The sequence below is a fragment of the Erythrolamprus reginae genome, chromosome 12 (assembly GCF_031021105.1).
Source record: "Erythrolamprus reginae isolate rEryReg1 chromosome 12, rEryReg1.hap1, whole genome shotgun sequence".
In the NCBI taxonomy this organism is placed as follows: Eukaryota; Metazoa; Chordata; class Lepidosauria; order Squamata; family Dipsadidae; genus Erythrolamprus; species Erythrolamprus reginae.
In genome coordinates, this window is record NC_091961.1 from 8,588,576 (window position 1) to 8,604,047 (window position 15,472).

The window sequence follows — 15,472 nt, forward strand, 5'->3', positions numbered from 1 at the left end:
GAAGAAAATAGACATGCGATAATATAAAAGAGGATGAAAGTGAGCTTAGAGGAGAGGATATATGAAAGGAAGAGAATATATGAGATAGGAGAAAGAAAGGAAAGACAATTGGACAGGGGACGAAAGGCACACCAGTGCACTTATGTACGCCCCTTACTGGCCTCTTAGGAACCTGGAGAGGTCAATCGTGGAGAGTCTAAGGGAGAAATGTTGGGGGCTAGGGGTTAATACAATTGAGTCCGGTAATGTGTTCCACGCTTCGATAACTCGATTGTTGAAATCATATTTTTTACAGTCAGGTTTGGAGCGGTTCGTATTAAATTTGAATCTGTTGCATGCTCTTGTGTTATTGCGGTTGAAGCTGAAGTAGTCATTGACCAGTAGGACATTGCAGCATATGATCTTATGGGCAGTACTCAAATCGTGTTTTAGGCGCCGTAGTTCTAAACTTTCTAGGCCCAGGATTGTTAGTCTATTATCGTAGGGTATTCTGTTTCGAGTGGAGGAGTGAAGGGCTCTTCTGGTGAAATATCTTTGGACATTTTCAAGGGTGTTGATGTCTGAGATGTGGTATGGGTTCCAGACAGATGAGCAGTAGTCTAGGATGGGTCTGGCAAAAGTTTTGTAGGCTCTTGTGAGTAGAGTGAGATTGCCTGAGCAGAAGCTGCGTAGGATCAGGTTAACAACTCTAGAGGCTTTTTTTCTGGAAGTTGAAGTCCACAAGCCTTAAAATTGCCAAGTTTGAAGACCTCTGTGTTAAAAACTGGGGAAGGGAAACCCCACTTCCCTCCTGCTTTTTTTAAAAAAAGTGGTAAATTAACTTTAAAAATATGTTCTGAAGTTAAAGGAACAAGCTGTCATTTTGGGCAGGTGGTTCTTGTAAAGAGGCAATCCTTTACAGTGGAGTCTCAAAATGTCAAAAAACGGCATGTCTCGGTGGAGATAAAGCTATAACGCAGGTTCATTGTACCGTTTCTTCTGTTCTTTTTCAGAGACTTTCAAACTCTCCAGTCCAAGAGTAGGATTTAGAAGGACCAAAAGATTAAGGGGTCCATTGGCCCCCCTTAAGTATTATTTTACAGAGTCAGAATGCCTGCGCAAACTCCGTTTTACAAAGGTGCCTTTTTCCTATGGAAAAATCATGTAGGATTCAGCATAAAGGCTGTGTGTCATACCAATCCAAGGCTCCATTTCATTGTCCAAGAACAAGATTCCCGAATATTTTAATTTTAACTTTTTTCAAGCTTTAATCTTGACTTATAATAGGATAGAATCAAGATCATGTGAAATGTTAATACCACTTTATAAGGCCTTGGTAAGGCCACACTTGGAATACTGCATTCAGTTTTGGTCGCCACGATGCAAAAATGATGTTGAGACTCTAGAAAAAGTGAAGAGAAGAGCGATAAAGATTATTAGGGGACTGAAGGCTAAAACATATGAAGAACAGTTGCAGGAATCAATGGAAAAGCGATTAATGCGTGCAAACCCAAAACTCACCCCTTTTGCCAGCCAAAGCGCCGCTTTTTGTGCTGCTGGGATTACCCTGAGGCTCCCTTCCATGGGAAACCCCACCTCGGGACTTCCGTGTTTTTGTGATGCTGCGATTTCGCTGAGGCTCCCCTTGCTGGGAAACCCCACTTCCGGACTTCCATTGCCAGTGATGCGCCCGTTTTTGCACTGCTGGGATTCCCCTGCAGCATCGCAAAAACATGGAAGTCCGGAGATGGGGTTTCCCAGGGAGTGGAGCCTCAGGGGGATCCCAGCAGTGCAAAAATGGGCACTTCGCTGGCAACAGAAGCCTGGAGGTGGGGCATCCCAGTGGCGGCGGCTTGGGTTTGTAAGGTGAAAACAGTTTGGATGAAGAGGCAAAAAAATCTTAAACCCCGGGTTTGTATCTCGAAAAGTTTGTATGACGAGGGTTTGTAAGACGAGGTATTTGTGTTTGTTTTTCTGGCCTCATTTAAACCTATCAGTACTTATCCCTCCATGTAAGATGCTGTAAGTGAACCTAAGAAGTTATCTGGTTGAGTCCCCCAACATGACAACAGGAGAGAGGTTAAAAACTCCTTCAAGTCAAGTTTGATTCCCGGTAACTACACATCCATGTAATCCATCCACCTTGGCAAACACACACTTTCTTCTGGGGAGGCTTTCCAATTTCCCAATCTAGTTTATAATCCAAGATTTCTTGGCAGTCTCCCATTCATGTGCTAATCCTAAAAAAAAAAAGATTGTCACAATGTCACATGCTGCCATCTGCTGTGATCTTATAAATAAAGATGATGCTAATAGCAAACGAGTTTCTTCCACATACATTGTAAGTTGCAGTCAAACACAGACAATAGCCTGGCAAAGAGTAACAAAGATATCCTTAGCCACTCTGGTTCCTTATCTATTTCTAATTGGAAATAATTCAAAATCTACCGCTATACAGAAATTATGTCCCAAAACTTAATTTAATGGGTACCATTAAAAAAAAAAAGTATCTTGGCAGTTGATTTGAATTTTGGGTTTAAAGGGCCTTGGAACTATGACTTTTGTTTGTTTTTGTTCTAGTTCTTTGCAGTTTGAAGTATTTTATCAGCATAGACTTTGAGCTGGAATCACACAGGCAATTATTTGTACTGTTACCTTGATTTTCAGATGGAAGTTGCAAAGGACAATTCCTGGATAATACTGCCTGTTCCTTGCAGTTCTGTGGTTGATGAGAAAATCCCGTGAAAACATTTGGTGTGAATTAGCCCCAACCTGCTATTGATTTATGTCAAGTCTTGTCTTACAATTTGCCTTGGGAAGGTGATGCAGAGCTCCACCTACTACAATCCTATGGTTGAGGCCTTTCCAAATGGAGATGGCTGACAAATGAGCCAGGAAAATCTTTCAACCAACTTACAGCCTCTTCTGGTTACAAATTACATTTCCTCCAAATGTAGACTTGAAGCCAACTTCTCAGTTTAAGTAGTTTTAATCAATTAGCCCATGCTAATCAACCCTGCTATTCTGTTTGAGAAAACTCCCTAATCTTATGTTCCCGGGTCTATTTGACCCGGACTGCAAATTGATCATTTTAGGTACTTATATTTGGTCTTTTTGAAAGCTTTTTTCACCTGGAAACAAGTTTGAACATTTCTGCAGACAATGGAATGAAAATTGAACTGAAAAAATTAATCCTTATTGGTTTATTTTGCACATAAATATGCCTCCCCCCCCCGTTTTTGTGAATTTTTTTTAGGTTTATTGATAATTTTGCCTGCAAAATGCATTATATTTCTTTGCCCAGAAAAAAATTAGCCACCACCCCAAAAATATTGTTTTCATGATCAGCAATGTTAAATTGAGTAAATGAATGCATAAGATATTAAAAATATTTCGGATTTGAAGCCTGCGTAAATATAAAGTGAAAATGTTTGCAAGCAGCCAAGGGGGGGGGCTTATTTATGATTGTAAACAACCAATAAGAAATATTTCTTTCAGTTCATTTATATTTTTCTTATATTCAGGAATGTTCAAACTATCAATCCCACACCAACTTTAGTAAAATTGAACACATTTTGCCAGCAAAACTATCCATAAATTTAAAAATATTTCACAAAAACGGGGGGGGGGGCACGCATTCTATCAGCAAAATAAACCAATAAGAATTCCTTTTTTCATTTCAATTTTCATATCATTGTGTGCAGAAATGTTTGGACTACTTTCCAAGTGAAAAAGGTATTCAAATTGACCAAACATAAGCACTTCAAATGAAGAGTTTTTCGGTCCGGGTCAGGGTGACCCGGGAACACAACAAGTGTGACTTTTTGTTTTTCAGCAAGAAAGAAACCCCCCACCCCCCAAAAAAAATTTATCAGAGAGAGAACCCCTGAAATGATGAAAAGTCATGAAATTTCAAGTTTCAGATATGCAGGGAATTTTTTTTACAGGGACTCAAACTTGGCTCCTGGTCACATACGACCCGAACAGAACAGCAGGAGGCTTTCTTAAATCTGCATAAATTGGGGATGAGTGAAACACCAGGTCTAATCAGTTGTTTTTAAAAGGTTGGCAATCAGTGTCTTCAACCATCCTCCCCCCCCAGTTCAGTTCCCAGAAAAATCTTGATAAATTTTTCACACAGGAATTCCCGTGAGATAGACTTCTTTGTGTGCAGTTCTCTCTACGTATTTTCCCACAATTTCTCCTAATCAGTACATTTTTGGATATATTTGTAATAGGTACTCTACTTTGCAAAATTCACAAAAATATGGATTTCATCATGCAATTGTTTTTAAATTCAGCTCTAGGGTTTTGGAAGTGACAATGGTTGCAATACCAGGGCTATGTAACCAGGATGTGGCAATATGTTGACTCAATAAACTGCTTAGAGAGGACTTATTTATTTATTTTTATTTCTTTATTTATTAGATTTGTATGCCGCCCCTCTCCGTAGACTCGGGGCGGCTCACAACAGTGATAAAAACAATACAGGGTAACAAATCTAATAATTAAAATCTAAAATGGCACCGGACCAGAATATCTCTGGGACCGCCTTCTGCCGCATGAATCCCAGCGACCAGTTAGGTCCCACAGAGTTGGCCTTCTCCGTCAACTAAACAATGTTGTTTGGCGGGACCCAGGGGAAGAGCCTTCTCTGTGGCAGCCCCGACCCTTTGGAACCAACTCCCCCCAGATATCAGAATTGCCCCCACCCTCCTAGCTTTTCGTAAGCTCCTTAAAACCCACCTCTGTCATCAGGCATGGGGGAATTGACTTTTTCCCTCCCCCTAGGCTTATAAAATTTATGCATGGTATGCTAGTATGTATGATTGATTTTAAATTGGGGTTTTTAAAATTAACTTAGATTTGTTTTACATTGTATTGTTATTGCTGTGAGCCGCCCCGAGTCTGCGGAGAGGGGCGGCATACAAATCTGATTAATAAATAAATAAATAAAATAACAGTTTTACATTAAAAAGTCTAAAAAGAAAAAAAAACCCTGTAGAGTACTGTGAAGCAGTATGTAAGTGCTATTGCTAAGTTGGTTATCCTATTGATGTATTTATTCTTCATGTGGTCCTTTGTCAATATTTATTTTAGTGTTCTATTATTTTATTTCTGTTCTGTTTACATCCTTTTATGATTGTAAAATGCCTAGAGTAATCCAATGGTGAGATAGGCAGCACATAAATTTAACAAATAAATAGATAAATGATAGACAATTAGATGATAGATATTTAGATGATAGATAGCTAGAAAATAAATAAGAGTAAGGTTTATTATTACAGTACTTTGTTAAATCCCCATAACCACACACAGAATCTCATGTCTCTCCCTCCCTCTTCCCCACCTCTCTCTCCCACCTCCCCTCTCTTTCCCCTCCCTTCCCACTCCCTCTCTATTTCTCTTTCTTTCTCCTTCCCACTAATCCTCTCTCTTTTCCTGTCTTTAATTTACAAAACTTTTAAAAAGAGAAGGAGGGATTTGAAAGACATAGTAACAGGAGGAGAGAAGCAGGTGACTTAATTCCACTTATTCTTGTTTTGGCTCACCCACCATCATTTCCAATGTTTCATTCTACCAAAATGAAGTTCCTAGAACATTATCCGTTGATTGATTTATCCAACCCATTTCTTATTAGTTGGGTTTTATAGGGACTGATTTATAGTATCTCTGACAGTTTAATCGGGCAAAGTTTTAGAACCATTCAGATGTTTTTCCTGACTTATCTGCCTGTCTTGGGATGTCAAAAATTGGTTTTTCATGTAAAATATAATATTTACAAGCCTCCATATTGGTTGCATGTGTGGTAAACAGAACTTGAGGCTGATGCATATCATAAATGAAACTTGAATTTCAAAAGTACCATTCCACGCAGATAGATAAACTACCATATAAAAGAGAAGTTGTGAAGATGGAATTATTCTTTGTTTCACTTTAAATGTACAGTACTTGGTTTTTGAAAGTGATTCAAACTATTGATCTGCATTAACTTGACACTGCAAGTTGAATCAATTATACAAATCAGATTGGAGATATACCAGTATAATACTTACTGCAAAATCTTTTTTTTCTGCATTCTGCATTTCAAATAGGTGTGTCCTTAAATAAATTATTAATTCCCCCATTCCAACTCAATTGGCAATGTCCAAATTGTCCATAGTTTAAGAAATCATTATTTGGGTATACAGTAGAATATGGATTGATTTGATTTGACTTGACTTGACTTGACTTGACTTGACTTGACTTGATTTGACTTGACTTGACTTGATTTGACTTAATCTGACTTGATTTGACTTGACTTGACTTGACTTGATTTGACTTAACCTGAATTGACTTGACTTGACTTGACTTGACTTGATTTGACTTGACTTGATTTGACTTGATTTGATTTGTATGCCGTCCTTCTTCAAGGACTGGAATGGAATGGAATAGAATAGAATAGAATCTTTATTGGCCAAGTGTGAATGGACATATAAGGAATTTGTCTTTGGTGCATATGCTCTCAGTGTACATAAAAGAAAAGACAATTTTGTCAAGAATCATGAGGTACAACACTTAATGATTGTCATAGGGTGCAAGAAAGCAATCAGTAAACAATTGATATTGATATAAATTGTAAGGATACAAGCAAGTTAGAGTCATACAGTCATAAGTGGGAGGAGATGGGTAGTAGGAACGATGAGAAAACTAATAGTAATAGTGATGCAGTCTTAGTGAATAGTTTGACAGTGGTGAGGGAATTATTTGTTTAGCAGAGTGATGGCATTTGGGGAAAAAAACCCTGTTCTTATGTCTACTTGTTAGGGTGTGCGGTGCTCTGTAGTATTATTTTGAAGCTAGGAGTTGAAACAATTTGTGTCCAGGATGTGAGGGGTCAGTAAATATTTTCCCCGCCCTCTTTTTGACTCGTGCAGTATACAGGTCCTCAATGGAAGGCAGGTTGGCAGCAATTGCTTTTTCTGCAGTTCTGATTGTCCTCTGAAGTCTGTGTCGGTCTTGTTGGGTTGCAGCACCAAACCAGACAGTTATAGAGGTGCAGATGACAGACTCCATGATTCCTCTGTAGAACTGTATCAGCAGCTCCTGGGGCAGTTTGAGCTTCCTGAGTTGGCGCAGAAAGAACATTCTTTGTTGTGCTTTTTTGATGATGTTTTTAATGTTAGGTGACCATTTTAGGTCTTGAGATATGATAGAACCTAGAAATTTGAAGTTCTCAACTGTTGATACTGTGTTGTCTAGTATTGTAAGAGGTGGTAGAATGGGGAGGGGTCTTCTTACTTCTGACATTTGAACCATCTGTCCAGATTCCTTGTATTTTGTGAGATGACCACCAGTTCCTCCAATACATTTATGAGGTCTAGAAACTTTAGAGCAAGGATTTCCTGTATTGTTTGGGAATATAAGAACTCCAAGCCCATGACACCTACTACACAAAGGATTGTTTGTATTTTCTCTCAGTACATGCCCACCTCCACCAAAATACACTGGTAAAATAAATAAATAAAGGAAACACTTAAACAACAGAATATAACTCCAAGTAAATAAAACTTCTGAAATCAAACTGTCCACTTAGGAAGCAACACTGATTGACAATCAATTTCACATGCTGTTGTGCAAAGGCAATAGTTGTAGAAATGAAATATTCGATGAGAATATTTCTTTTTTTAAAAAAATAATTTTTATTTACATATATATAAGACAACAACAACAGACGGTACATTTACATAAAGAAAAAGAAAATAAAATACAGAAAAAACAAGCAAGGGATATATTTAGTAGAGACTGTTTACAGCGTCCTCTCTTCGTTTTGTTCTTAAGTTTTCGGCGATGTTTAACCCAGCGATTTAAGTTATTTGTTGTTGTAATTGTGTTTTTATGTATTTAAATTACTTCCTTGTCACGCAGCACTATAAAGGTGAGTTCTGTTATTTAGCCAAATATAAAATTCTTCCCATATTTGGTAGTATTTCGTTTTTTCTTTTCCTTTTAGCTCCATTGTTAATTTGTCTGCTTCAGCACAATCTAACATTTTTTTTATTAAATTCCGTTCATTTGGCATATTTTCATTCTTCCAGAATTGTGCGATAGCTATTCTCGTTGAAGTTATTAAATGTTGTATTAAATAGTAATGTTCCTTGTTCATCTGATTTTCAATAATGCCAAGCAAAAATATTTCAGGTTTCATTTCTAGTTCAATCTTGGTTATTTCCTTTATCCATTTCTGAAGTTTGTGCCAAATTTCTTTAACTTGTCTGCAGGTCCACCACCATCATTCTGATCTAGGATGTGTTATTTGAGTGTTCCCTTTATTTTTTTTTGAGCAGTATATATAGAATTCTTAAATAAAGCTCCGTCTTTCTCTCTCGTTTCTCTGTCGATATACATACGGGCTTGGGGAGAAAAGAAACGATTGCAGTTTCGCCGAACCACCGTCGATATAATCTCCAATATTAACAAGGGTCTCACAAGACAATTATTTTTGGCGCAGCCTCTGCGGAGGCAACCTCTCCGAATCAAGCTCATTTATTCTGTGTTTCACTGTCCTGCCATTTCCTGCAGGGAGACAAGGAAAGTGAAACCACATGTTTGGAGGAGCTGTATAGGAAATCCTTCCCCTTGGCAATTAGTCAAACCTGGGCTGTATGCCAGCCCAGGTGTTTCTGACTGTGTATAAATTTGCCCAGAAACAATGAAAATAGCAGTTGATTGTACCGACAGGCTCTTCGACTTATTGCTGGGTGTTTGGCATTGTTTGGTGACTTCCTCACAAATCGCCATTCCGGGCTCACTCCGAGACCTTGAAACCGAGCTGTTTGACCTGGAAGTCAAGGCGCTGTGTGTATGCGCCAGTGTGTGGGTGTGCATCTAAATGTGTGTGTCTCTCTCCTGTCCACTTCTGCAACGTGCTTCCATCCCCAAAGCCCAGAATCCCAGATGTTCAAACTGCAAAATTCATATTTTAATGAGCCAGAATTGGAAAACTATTTGCACCTGCATCGGCTAAAGTTTCTTGGCAATGCGTGGAACAAGATTATTATTGTTGTTTGCCAGAATGCACGCTCATACATACTTGGTCTGCAAAACCCTGGAACTTGGAGACTTTTCCTCACATATCTTCTCCTGTCTTTGGAATTAAATCTGGCCAACTGGCTGCTTGTAGAGAGCATCTGGAGTTTCTCTCTCTTTCCCCTTTCCCTTTTTCTCCCGTGCTCCCAGACCCATCCCTGTGTGAAATGTCAGGCTGGCTACAAAACTCCAAATGCCTTAGAAACACAGGGCACAAACGAAATAGATTCAACGTTCATTTCAATGCAATTTTACAACATTTCATACCACGTTTGTAGCGGTTGCACAAACAGCCGTAGACTTTCCCAAATATTTTGAAGGAGGTTTGAGGCAAAATCCACCTACATAAATGTAGTTGGTCCCTTTGGAATCAACTACCCACCTGATGTCTGTACTGCTCCCACCCTACAGGCCTTCCAAAAAGCCTTGAAGATCTGGCGTGAGATGTAATATCATAGTCCTGGCCAAATCATGGTTTGTTTGGTATGTATGTGTGTACGATTGTATAGTTTAGTCTGGTGTGTGTTTTAGTTTATTGTTATTGCTAATGGGGTTTATAGTTAATATTTGATATATTTTGTATTATATTATATTAGTTATTTATTTATTTATTTATTTTTATTTATTAATTAGATTTGTATGCTGCCCCTCTTTTATTGTTGTATGCTCCCCTGAGTCATATGGGATTGGTTGGCATATAAATCAATTAAATTAAATTAATGATGAAGTGGAAATGTGGATGGATGGATGAATGAAACAAAAATTTTATGGAGGTTTATTATTTATTTTATTTTATTCTATTCTATTCTATTCTATTCTATTCTATTCTATTCTATTCTTTATTTTATTTTATTTTATTTTATTTTATTTTATTTTATTTTATTTTATTTTATTTTATTTTATTTTATTTTATTTTATTTTATTTTATTTTATTTTATTTTATTTTATTTTATTTTATTTTATTTTATTTTATTTTATTTTATTTTATTTTATTTTATTTTATTTTATTTTATTTTATTTTATTTTATTTTATTTTATTTATTTTATTTTATTATTTTTTATCTATCTATCTATCTATCTATCTATCTATCTATCTATCTATCTATCTATCTATCTACCTACCTACCTACCTACCTATCTATTTTGTCCAAAACACAATAATACACAATGAAGGTTATAGAAGATACACTCGAAGTAAAATATATCAAAGAAAGAAGAGAAGAGAAAATATAGGAATGAAATATATCAATGAGAGAATAGAAGAAAAGATAAAGGGATAAAAGAGAAGATATATGGGATATAGGAGAGACAATAGGACAAGGGACGGAAGGCACTCTAGTGCGCTTATGCACGCCCCTTACTGACCTCTTAGGAATTTGGAGAGGTCAACCTTGGATAGTCTAAGGGTAAAATGTTGGGGGTTAGGGGATGATGCTATGGAGTCCGGTAATGAGTTCCATGCTTCGACAACTCAATTACTAAAGTCATATTTTTTACAGTCAAGTTTGAAGGGGTTAAGATTAAGCTTGAATCTGTTGTGTGCTCTTGTGTTGTTTTGGTTGAAGCTGAAGTAGTCGTTGATAGGCAGGACATTGCAGCATATGATCTTGTGGGCAATACTTAGATCATGTTTGAGATGTCATAGTTCTAAGCTTGTGTGCTTGTGGATTGTTGTGGTTGAAGCTGAAGTAATCATTGACATGATCGACAGGTAGAACATTGTAGAGGATAATTTTACACACTACGCTTAGATTGGATTGAAGGCTGTGTAGTTCTAAGTTGTCTAAGCCTAAAATTTCAAGTCTGGTGGAGTAAGGTAAAAATAGCAGCTAAAAAAGCCAACATAATCCTAAACTGCATCAACAGGGGAATACACTCCAAGACCAGGGAAGTCTTAATACCACTCTACTACGCCCTGGTCCGACCACACCTGGAATATTGTATTCAGTTCGGGTCACCACACTTCAAAAGAGACATTGAAACTCTGGAGAAGGTGCAGAAAAGAGCAACCAAGATGATTAAGGGATTGGAAACCAAGACTTACGAAGAGAGACTGAGGGAACTGGGCATGGATAGCCTAGAGAAAAGGAGGGCCAGAGCGGACATGATAGCAGTCTACAAGTATACGAGGGGATGTCACAGAGAGGAGGGGATCACTTTATTTGTCAGAGCACCAGAGGGCAAGACGAGGAACAACGGCTGGAAGTTGACCAAGGAGAGATTCAACATGGAGATTTGTTTGTTTGTTTGTTTGTCTATCTATCTATCTATCTATCTATCTATCTATCTATCTATCTATCTATCTATCTATCTATCTATCTATCTATCTATCTATCTATCTGTTTATTAGATTTGTATGCCGCCCCTCTCCGAAGACTCGGGGCGGCTAACAACAATAAAGAAAACAATGTAACAAATCTAATATTAAAAAGTGATCTAAAAAAACCCAATTTACATACAAACAAGCATACCATGTATAAATTCTATAAGCCTAGGGGGAAGGGAAAAAATTTCAATTCCCCCATGCCTGACGACAGAGTTTTAAGGAGCTTGCGAAAGGCAAGGAGGGTGGGGGCAACTCTGATATCTTGGGGAAGCTGGTTCCAGAGGGTCGGGGCCGCCACAGAGAAGGCTCTTCTCCTGGGTCCCGCCAAATGACATTGTTTAGTCGATGGGACCCGGAGAAGGCCAACTCTGTGGGACCTAACCGGTCGCTGGGATTCGTGCGGCAGAAGGCGGTCCCGGAGATATTCTGGTCCAATGCCATGAAGGGCTTTATAAGATAAGGAGGAACTTCCTGACGGTCAGAGCGATCAACCAATGGAACAACCTACCAGCGGACATTGTGAACTCCAACACTCTGGACATTTTTAAGAGAAGATTGAGCTGCCACTTGACTGGTGTGCTATAGGGTTCCTGCTTGGGCAGGGGGTTGAACTCGATGGCCTTCATGGTCCCTTTCAACTCTAACAATAAATTTTTTAAAAAAGGTATTCTGTTGTGATCAGAGGAGTGGAGGACTCATTTGATTTTATTAATGTCTGATCTGCAGTGCGGGCAGTCCAAACTTCACACATCCTCTTACTGAGACAGATTGTTCTACTTCTTTCCTTAGCATTGTTTTTCCTTGTTACCATTTTGGGGGGACTTTTTTCTTCCTACTTTCCATTTTCGCACCTCCTGATTATCATGGCAACATCTGGTAATGTGATTTGCATGCAAGGTTTTTTTATAGTTAAAAAAAAACAAACCCCGAGGTGCATTCAGTTTCCGAGAAACTTAATATCTCTATTTTATTTCTGAAAGAAAAGACAGAAAAAAATGGGGAAAACTTTTTAGCTCGCCTTCATTTGGTAACTTTAGTGCATCACTGTTAGAACTCCTGAAATCTTTGGAGGTTATTAAGAAAACAGCTTCCCCTGAAAATTGCGGCCAATTCTTGATATATGATCCACTTTTTCTTTAAGTGTATTTGTAGTGGCACACTTGGTTCCTCCCATTGTATTGTGCAAACCAGCAAATGGTTCAAAATCAGTTAAAATGTGTGGTGAGATCATTGTCAATTTGTAGCAATGAATTATTGTAATCAATTGGGCATTATCTGAATAAGACCGATCTCTCACCCTCCCTCCCACCTCCCCTTTCTTCCCTCCCTCCCTCCTTCCTTCCTGTAGGAAGGAAGGAAGGAAGGAAGAAGGGAAGGAAGAAGGGAAAAGGAAAGAAGGAAGGAAGGAAAGAAGGAAGGAAGGAGAGAAGAGAAGAGAAGGAAGGAAGGAATAAATGGAGAGTATCCCTTCCTTCCTTCCTTCCTTCCTTCTCTTCTCTTCTCTCCTCCCTCCCTTCCTTCTTTCCTTTTCCCCTTCTTCCTTCCCTTCTTCCTTCCCTTCTTCCTTCCTTTTTCCCTTCTTCCTTCCCTTCTTCCTTCCTTCCTTCTTTCCTTTTTCCTTTCTTCCTTCCCTTCTTCCTTCCTTCCTTTTTCCCTTCTTCCTTCCCTTCTTCCTTCCCTTCTTCCTTCCTTCCTTCTTTCTTTCTTTCCTCTTTTCCCTTCTTCCTTCCCTTCTTCCTTCCTTCCTTTTCCCCTTCTTCCTTCCCTTCTTCCTTCCCTTCTTCCTTCCGTCCTTCCTTCTTCCCTTCTTTCTTTCCTTTATCTCTTGCCATTTGCAATGAAAACAAAACTTGAATTAAAACCAACTATTTTTTTTTCTTAAACAATTAAACTGGAAACAACTGCAAGTTTTCTTTATCCCTTCTTCCTTCCTTCCTTTTTCCCTTCTTCCTTCCCTTCTTCCTTCCTTCTTTCTTTCCTCTTTTCCCTTCTTCCTTCCCTTCTTCCTTCCTTCCTTTTTCCCTTCTTCCTTCCCTTCTTCCTTCCTTCCTTTTTCCCTTCTTCCTTCCCTTCTTCCTTCCCTTCTTCCTTCCTTCCTTCCTTTTTCCCTTCTTCCTTCCCTTCTTCCTTCCTTCCTTCTTTCCTTTTTCCCTTCTTCCTTCCCTTCTTCCTTCCTTCCTTTTTCCCTTCTTCCTTCCCTTCTTCCTTCCTTCCTTCCTTCCTTCTTTCTTTCTTTCTTTCTTTCCTCTTTTCCCTTCTTCCTTCCCTTCTTCCTTCCTTCCTTTTTCCCTTCTTCCTTCCCCTCTTCCTTCCCTTCTTCCTTCCGTCCTTCCTTCTTCCCTTCTTTCTTTCCTTTATCTCTTGCCATTTGCAATGAAAACAAAACTTGAATTAAAACCAACTTTTTTTTTCCCTTAAACAATTAAACTGGAAACAACTGCAAGTTTTCTTTATCGGGTGTGTTTTCAAGGCCTACTTAAAAAGTGATCTAAATGTTAATCTCCTTAAACTCAGCAAGAAATTTATTCCATGCTGGCTTCCAATTGTCCGGCAATCAGTTCTACTGAATGAACTGGGAACCCTGGAGAAACAGACATACTGTCGGACTAACCTTCCTTGCCATTTAGATTGGAAAGAGTTAATCCAAGCAATAAGGCTTCTGATTACTTGTATTTATTAGTGAGAAGGAGAAGGTTGCAATGCAAGAATTCCAGCAAGTGCCCTACCTTCAAATGGGACAGGTTTATATAAGCAATTTATGGAGGCAAAACCCTTGTCTGCTTCCTCCCACGTGTTCTATGAAAAGGGCTGGAAACTTGCTTCTTCTGCAAAGGAGGGCAGTCTACATCAGTTCACTGTTTTGATAACTGTTATTTCAATCAACTTGAACGGGTACTCTCCCACCAACGTTTTCAATTTACTTTCTCCAGAGAATGCATAATTTCATAAACTTCTGTCTGTGGTAGACAGCTCTCGCTTCCTGGAGGTCTTCAAACTGAGGTCGGCTGGACAGTGATTAAGTCTACTCAGGGATGTATTTATTTATTTATTCCATTTTTATGCCGCCCTTCTCCTTAGACTCAGGGCAATATATTAGCAATAGCACTTTTTAACAGAGCCAGCATATTGCCCCCACAATCCGGGTCCTCATTTGACCCACCTCGGAACGATGGAAAGTGAGTCAACGTTGAGCCGGTGATGAGATTTGAACTGCTGACGTACAGATCAGAAAAATTGAATACATAAAGTAATGCTTATTTGTTTATTTTGCTCAGAAGAGCCCGCGCCCCAATTTTGTGTATTTTTTTCAATTTATAGATAGATTAGCCTGCAAAATCAGAACTTTTTGACTATCTTAGGCATTGACATACTAATTTGAACATTTCTGAACACAATGAAATGAAAAATGAAATGAAAAAATTGATGCTTATCGGTTTATTTTGCTCAGAAAGCCCCCTCCCCCCCACTGGTTGTGTGCAATTATTTATAGATTGTTGTGGTTCTGTCTGAGGCCCCTCAGGGAACTGATCTTCTGTCGGTTTCCAGCTCAGAGGGTGGGGATGAGGAACAGGAGGTTCAGGCAGACGAGGAGGAGGAATCCCAGGCTGAAGAAGAGGGAGGACAGCCAGAGTTCCCCCAGAGGGAGCTCTCCCCAGCAAGCAGCCTGGATTCCTTAGAGGAAAATGCACAAGCCATAATTGATCTGTGACAGAGAAGAGCTACACAGCGAAGGGACCAATTGGCTAGGTACTTTCAGCATTAAAGAGGCAACAGCTGGGTTTGGGTGTGGTGCTCTTTGGAAAGGCTAAAAGGCAGACCCACCCTTCCTGGCTTGTGGAGTTTTATCTTTGAGAGTCTTGGGACCTGGCTGTGAACTTTGGCGTCTTGGAATCCTGGTTTGTGCCTTTGACTACTGAAACCTTGGGGTGGGTGTGCCAGCAAGAAGCTTGCTGTATTGTCTGGACATCAGGACTCTGCTGTAAAGTATTATAGCCTGTCTGTTGGGAAGAACAGGTTTTCCTCTGTGTTTATTTTTTCCAGTTATAAAGTACTTTTGCTTTTACCAGAGTGTCTGGCTGTTTTTTCCAGTTGGTGTTG